The sequence below is a fragment of the Cyrtonyx montezumae genome, unplaced genomic scaffold (assembly GCF_038088225.1).
Source record: "Cyrtonyx montezumae isolate F1298 unplaced genomic scaffold, pur_monq_1.0 scaffold_1, whole genome shotgun sequence".
NCBI lineage: Eukaryota > Metazoa > Chordata > Aves > Galliformes > Odontophoridae > Cyrtonyx > Cyrtonyx montezumae.
In genome coordinates, this window is record NW_027071825.1 from 11,286,185 (window position 1) to 11,293,798 (window position 7,614).

At 36.6% G+C, this 7,614-nt stretch overlaps 1 protein-coding gene across 1 annotated transcript in view; it reads left to right on the top strand.

Annotated features, from left to right (window-relative positions):
• Window positions 1–6,019, top strand: part of PTGFR (prostaglandin F receptor) — a 308,369-nt gene extending 302,350 nt beyond the window's left edge. The window contains exon 3 of the transcript XR_010622464.1: window positions 6,009–6,019. The gene's annotated coding sequence lies outside the window, so the exon portion shown is untranslated. The remainder of the gene's footprint in view (window positions 1–6,008) is intronic.
• The last annotated feature ends 1,595 nt before the right edge of the window (window positions 6,020–7,614 follow it).

Consider the following 7,614-nt stretch of genomic DNA (forward strand, 5'->3'; position numbering starts at 1 on the left):
GGGCTGTTATGCTGAAAGCACAAGGAAAAGGGCTATCTTGTATTTTAGAGAGACTGGAGCCTGAAAGAGCACAGGAACTATAGTCAGAGACATCACAAACTGTGCCATCTTTGCCAAATGAGGATTTGTCTTAATCCTGGAAGTTTTAGAGAAATCAGAATACACAGAGCAAGGTGTATGATCAGGTCTTTAGAGCTGATATTGACTAAATCCCTACTATTTGTCTTATATGTCACATTTTTTACACAAACTTGTTCGGTGCCAAACTGCAAGAAGTACATGTTATGCATGATGCTCCACAGTAGATCCCCAAATCACTTGGATAATAAAAGGTCAAAGTAGTCAGCTTGGTTAAGGAGCATTAGTAAAGGAAACTAATTCTTATATTGTCTAGATGTTATCCTTATATGTGGATAAAGACAATGCAAGTCGTAGTCCACCACAAAGATGTTTACCCGTAACACTGCACTGCTATAGTTCAATGCCCTAAGCTCTTTAAATTGTGGCAAACAGCTCATTACAGAACCAGACTCAGCTCTGTGCTCTGATATACAAAAAGGCTGAATGTTTATTGGTTTGGAATATATTATTTTGAAATAGACAAGCTATCAGAGTCAGAAAATTATTTGGAATATTCAGTGCTCACACAGAACACAAATCTTGTTATAAATACTAATCAGTGGTTATCTGACAAGACCTGTCATTTTGCATTAAATGACGTAAGTTCTCACTTGTAATTCCATAAGAAATCACATTTATTGATACCATCATCTTATCATATTTAAATTAATTCTATTAAAATATTTAGAACAAGTATTTGTTACTTATCACTTTAAGACAGACTAAGCATCATATTTCATACAGACATTTGGTTGTAATTGTCTTGATCATGAAATTTTAAAGATTCTTATAGCCCAGAGCAATTATACATAAGGCAAAACAAAGCAACAACAAACCCAAACAAACAAAGCAACAAAATAATCAGCCTTCACTCTCACAACCATCTGTCCCCAATAAAATTTCACAAGGAGTTTAAAAATGCTTAAACTACCTGGAAAGAGAAGAAATGAAGACAAAATAGATTTTTAGTTGCTTGGGAAGCTGATAAAGCGATGATCTAGCGTGACCTCAGTGTACAAGACCCATCAGGACTATTCTGCTGCCTGAGAATCAGTCACATACTAAAATTTTATCCAACCCAAAGAGTCCATTTCACTACTGTCATCATTCCATATGAAGAAACACTAATGAACTGTCACACTAAAGATCTTTTTGTCTTCTGTTCTTGAAATTTCAGCGCATGTCTAGTTGCAGAAAAGGTGAGACTACATAAGAGACACATGGGAGCCTATGGTCCCATGAGAAAATCCCCTCTCCCTCTCCAGATTCTTCTCATTAAAATCATCTTAAAATCCAGTATTAAGATTTCCTGCATTCCTGAGTATCAACTTTCATTCACATTCTTCAGAACAGAACACTGATAAGTGCAGTAGATTGCACAAATGTGACCTTGGTGTAGTTACGTAAAAAAACATTTCACAGTTAATTATTTTTAAAAGAAACTTCCACAAACTTCCTTAGAAATATTTAGAGCCCAAAATGTAAAGATCAAACATCAATTCTAGGAAAAAAAACAAAACAAATCCAAGCTGGAAAAGTAGGAACACGTAAACAGTAATAGCTTGTTTGTTTTGATGTTTAAGCTCTGGTGCCCAAAATGAGTAGAAGTTCAGAATATGAGACTGAAAAGTGTATAGTTACAAAGCAGATAAAAATGATCCTTTGCAAACCACAAGCCTTACGTTACAATGAAAATATAGTAGTGCTCACACTATTCCAACATGTCCAACAATCACACAACTTTTGATACGATGATAATCATTATACTCTCAAATAATTTTAGGAATCTTAAAGATGAAATGTTTGAAGACACTATCTTGGTACCTAAAATAGTGCATATCAACTGAATCTTGCTTTCTGGAGATGGATGATTTCTTTTTTCCCCATAAATCAGCTCAATTTAATAAGCCGTAAGTAAAAAAAAAAAAAAAAAAAAAAACACACACACAAAAAACATTTTTGTATATGGTTCTTGAAAATGAAAGATGCTACAAAGCACATGTGCCCAAGTACAAGTTTACAGTAAATTCAGCTCATCTTTACAAGTAAAGCTGATTTTAGGGAATCATAAGAGCAAGGGCAACATTCCCTCATATCTTAAAAAGCCAGAAAAGTTACCTTTCCATCAGAGTCATCATAGCCTGCTAGTGAGTATACTAAATTTATGCTTCCAGGAAGGATTCCCTAGTAAGCATTTACTATTAATGTTGCTGATAAAAGATGAGTAAATTGTTTTATAGCTGAAGAAACACCTGGGGGCACTGGGCAAGCTGCTTTTTAAGTCTCCTGTGGCACATTAATTTGGCTTATTTAAGCCAAGTGAAGTGCTGAGTAGTGATAGGAAATTCTGATGAAGCACTCGGGATCTCTTTACTGTCCTGTCTCCCATGAGGGATAGTAGAACTACTCACAGAATAGAAACAGTTAAGAGTACACATAGGAACAGTATCAGGCCAAAAATATTTTAAAAATAAATAAACTGTATTAAATGCCTCTTTCTGCACTTTTTAAATCTTATAAGGAACATTGTCCTTCAGTGTCTAGAGAGTCTGTATGCTTGTTAAATATATGTTTTCATCCTGAAATAGGACAAAAAAGTGTAAATAGGCTTATTTTAGCCCGAGTAAAAGTAGTCACACAGTTCATCCAAGTCAAACTGGCCAGGGCAGCATCTTTCTACAGTAACACACAGGTACCTTGAAGAGTCCTGACATAGGGTCGAGGAAGAGAAAGGCTGCACCACGAGAGTGACATTAAACTGAAACCTTTCAGAAACTAGATTAATGCACTCAGAGGCATCTAGATAAATAACTCATCTTCACTGTGTAAACCTGGTACCTGTCCTTTCTTTGTGATGGCTGTGGCCAGCAATGCAGGGATCTGATAGCCAAAGCCAATTGTTCAAAACTGTGTAAGTGCACTCCAGGGAGATATCCTTAAAACAAAACATAAACAAAAAACTGACACACAGCAATACATTTGTGGGATCCTATTCTTAAATATAATGATATCTGGTAAGTGTTCTTTCAAGAAAAAGAGCACTGACACTTGTAGAGTTCTTTCAGAGATTACATGAACTGATCTAATGATATTCTAGAAAGAGAACAGCCAGCATCATAAACATCAATCTAAACCTGTGCCCTATAAAACCTAAAGACTTGTACACAGCTTACACTTTAGCCAATGAAAACTCAAAATATTTCAGAATTGATTGTCCAGAAGTGAAAGCTGTAATGTGCTAGTATCCAGTAATGGACAGTTCAGAAAAATCTATGGAAAGCTTAGCTTAAATTCAAATTACAGAAAAGTTTTTACAAAGAGAAAAAACTCTAGTAGAGTGGACTATTAGCTATAGTACTTATTCTCAGAACTGTAGCTTCTTATCAACTTGTTGTCTGCCTTACAGAGATAGCAAGAGCTTCATTACAAAAAAAAAAAAAATTAAGAAAATATCTGTTTGACAGTCTAATTCCTGAAGTTTATAGCATGGAAATTGCTCTAATGATATACTGAATTTAAGTGTTTTTTAATGTAACAGATGTTACCTAGCTGTGAGATTAAAGCTTGATGCTGATGGAGTTTGCCACTCCATTACAAGGTGCATTGTCCTGTACTTCAAATCCCATAGGAGCTTTTGTTTAGCCATAAGTCTTTTTGCAATGGCAACACCTTTAGCAAGGGATGAAAACATGCTACCTTTGCTTGTGCCAGGTACTTTCTGTTTGCACTTCTCACATGGCTCAGAGAACTCAAGCCTTATCACCATCACCTTGCTCTATTATTACTTCATGAGAAAGCAGTATTTTTAGTGTGCTGAACAGTTACAGTACAAATCACATCACACTAGAAGTCGTATATCAAAGAAATTCTGCCATGGTAAAGTGTTATAAAAGCTATCAGGCTTCTCATTTAATGGCACAGATTGGATCACACCCATTGGACTGTTAAATATTCCTCTTGCAAGCTACTGAGGGGAGCAGTTCACAAAGCAAGCAACATGAAGTTGCTACCCAGAGCCATCGGCCATGGGAGCTGCTTGGGTGGCCAAGATGCACCATGCAGAAATGGTGGTGGGGAAGGACAGTTGAGCAGGCTGAATAGAAAGCAGCAGGGAAAAATGTAGTTGAGAGTAAACCAGAGAGACTGAGCTTGACTTTGGAGCTTTCCAAGCCCAGGAGAGGCCTGGAAGTAGGTTTGTTTCTGTTGTGTTCAAGAAACAGACTTGTCTAATATTTTTCTCATTGAGCTGTTGTACTAATACATGTGTCTGCATACATTCACTATTCTTCTCCTAATGCTGATAAGCCTACAAGGCTACAAACACTGACTAATTGTTTGGGCTAGAGGGGCAAAGATACAAATGAACTATTTCTCATTATGCTGTTGGAAAATATTGATTACACAGACACAGATGGTAACCAGTAGTCATCGTGGTATTCTCAAATCTCTACACCAAACCTATCTGTTATACATTCATCATTTTACAGCTTCAAATTATGACTGTTTTCCCTATTGACAAACATGGGTTAAAAACATAATAAATAGAGTGGATTTGTGTCTGTGTTATTAATGAATTGGCAACAACTGTCTCTGTGCCATTCATCTCTCAACAGCTGTTTATATTTTATTTTAAATCTGTAAAAACATTTCTTTGTAATCCCTTGATCTGTACAATAATTTCCTTTTGTTCCAAGCTGTTAAAGGTGTCTTTGAACTAATCAGGAAAAAAAGAGAAAGGAAAAAAAAAGACTATTCATCTGATCCTTCAATACAAGACCACTTTAATCATAAAAAATGAACACTGAAATCAAAGAAAAAAAACAAAGGTGGGTGAACTCTGTACTGCAATAGGATAAAAGTCAGGATGGCTGTAGAAAACTATTAGTCATTATTGCTTTAAATTGCTCTTGATTTGTGCAAAGGAACAGACCAAGTCAGCTGAGCCTCATCTTTCTTCTGAGTTACCTTGTGCATTTATTCTCAGCTCTCTGGCTTACTAAGAATTCTTCTCACCACTTGTCACAGCTGGGAACAAGACTGTTAAGCTCACCCCTTGTTGATAAGTAGGCGTTGTTACTTATGGATATCCTGTTGTGTTGGACTCCTGGAGTCTTGAATTTTCGTATTGTTCAAGCCACAGTGATTTCAGGGCAGTGCTCTTTATGAAATACAATGTCTACTTGAAAATTTGTCAATATGGATTCTAAAAATAGCTGAGGTACGAGCAAGTACAAATAACTTTCTTTCTATTTGCTTCTCTATAACTACAGTATAACCAGAAAAAAAAATCGTTAAGAACTGGAATGAGAAGGCAGTACCCTCAGCTTGTGATTTATTGTATCACTGAAGAGGTTAAAGACAACGTCCACTTTAGAAACAACGTGCATAGACAATGTGCTGTACTCACTGCACCACTGAAAGAGCAAAAAACCAGGATCAATGAGAGAAGCACTGCAAAGGAAAAGAACAAAGACCTCTTGGACAGCCAGTTCAAATGAAAATAGCTCAAATGAGGCAAAAGAAATAACCAAGATTTAAACTTTTACATGTTTTCTAAAGTTCCAAAATATCACAAACTGATGTTCTGTGGAAAACCTGTGGCCTCAGGGGAGCAGCATAAGGGTGATTAGTAAAACACCTACTTAGATCGTAGCATTTTAATGCACATATTTGATTTTAACGTACCTTTGAGAATTTAATGCCACTTCTATTTATTTGTCCAAAGGAGAAATTTATATTGCTTAAGTCGCACACTTTTGTGCTCAGAATAAGCAACCAGAACTCTTTCAAAACTGAATACCCTGCTCTGTGATGCATACCACATTCAAGAAAAGGAAGGAAAGAGAGAAGAGAGAGGGAACTAAAGAGGACTAAAGAACACCAAGTAGCATTGTTGAGGGGAAGAAGGAAAGAAACATAAGAGGCTCTGATCTAAACAAAAACAGACCAAAAAAATGCTCAAAGAATTTTAGAAAAGAAGTATTTAAAATAAAAGAATTGCCTACAGCCCCAGGAGAGGTAATTTATGTGCCAACAAGTTATGGAGGTTTTATGTGCCTATTAGTCTGCTACTCAATTAAAAAAATGTGTACTTACCATGGCAACCTCTGTCTCATGATACACATGCTAATTCTAAGATATCTCTATAGAGTACTTTCTTAAAGAAACAGACACTGTGGCTGGTGGTGTGATATACTTTCCAGGCACTAAAAGGCTATAAATGGAATTGTCCATACATGAGTTAGGAACAATTGGTTTGAAATTGTGATAGGAAACATCGCAATGCTGTTAGCACTCTGTGTGCATAGTTCATGCACACAGTGCCAATAACACCACTGTTAATTAATGTTAGGGTGGATCTCCGTACCTAGGGATGGCATTACCAACATCCTCCTACATTCTCCTTCTTTCCCACTGAGATAATACTACTAAGCTTTGAAACAATGCTGCTTTGCCTGTGGGATACATTTTCTTTAGAAATTTACACCAGAACTGGCTCACCAATTCTTGAGGGACTGCAATGTAAGCATCCCAGCATACTCCTTTGCTTAAGAGCTGCAGGATGCATGACTTCTCTTTGGCTCAGCCCTTGATGCATCGGAATTTCCCTTCTTTCCAGCCTCCATCAGGTACCTTCCCTGCTTTCAGCAGGTGATGTTCTTTCTGATACTTATTTGATTTCCCCATAACAACAGCTATTGAGAAGCCTGTTTTCCACTGACTAGCATACTCCTTTCCAGATAATGAGTATCCAACTCACGATAAACTTCCAGATCAGCTACATGTAATTAAGAATCAAAGCATTTGTCATACACACCATCTAAGAGAAGAATTTCCTTCAGCAAAAATTTCCTTCACCACCCCACCTGTAATCTCTAAGCATTAAGTAGAATTTAAACACAATCATTATAAAAGCAAAGACAAGAAGACATTGAAGTGGTAACCTAAATTTGTAATGACTTTCTTGTCATTAATTGCTCCTTGTTATCACCTTCTTCCTCTTCAATAACCACTGGAAGTGTTTCAGATTACTCCTCCAGTAGTTGGGAAACAAGGTAACCCACTTGCTTGCAGTCCATTTAGGTGATACACAGAATGCAAAAGAGGGAAAATAACACCTTTTGAAGAATTTTTGATTCCCTTTAAGCTTTAAACATATTTTAAAGACATTCAACTTCTTCCTTTGCTTCCTCTAACGACAATGAATGTAATCTTACTAGGCACTATCTTTAATCAGACAACGTTTACACTGAGGTTTTGGAGCTCCCACATTGCTTTTTTCTTGTAAGCATGTCAGAGGCTCATAATAGGAGGAAACAGCTATTAAGTCAGCAGATCAAGTCCTTTACAGCCATAAACAACAATACAGAAGCCTTCACTGCCTTCTGAAATACCCACAGCATGCCCAATTCCATTCCTAAGGATAGGAGAATATACATCCTAGATTTGAAAAAGAACAAACCGACAATAACCTACAAAGAGCAATTGCTTCAA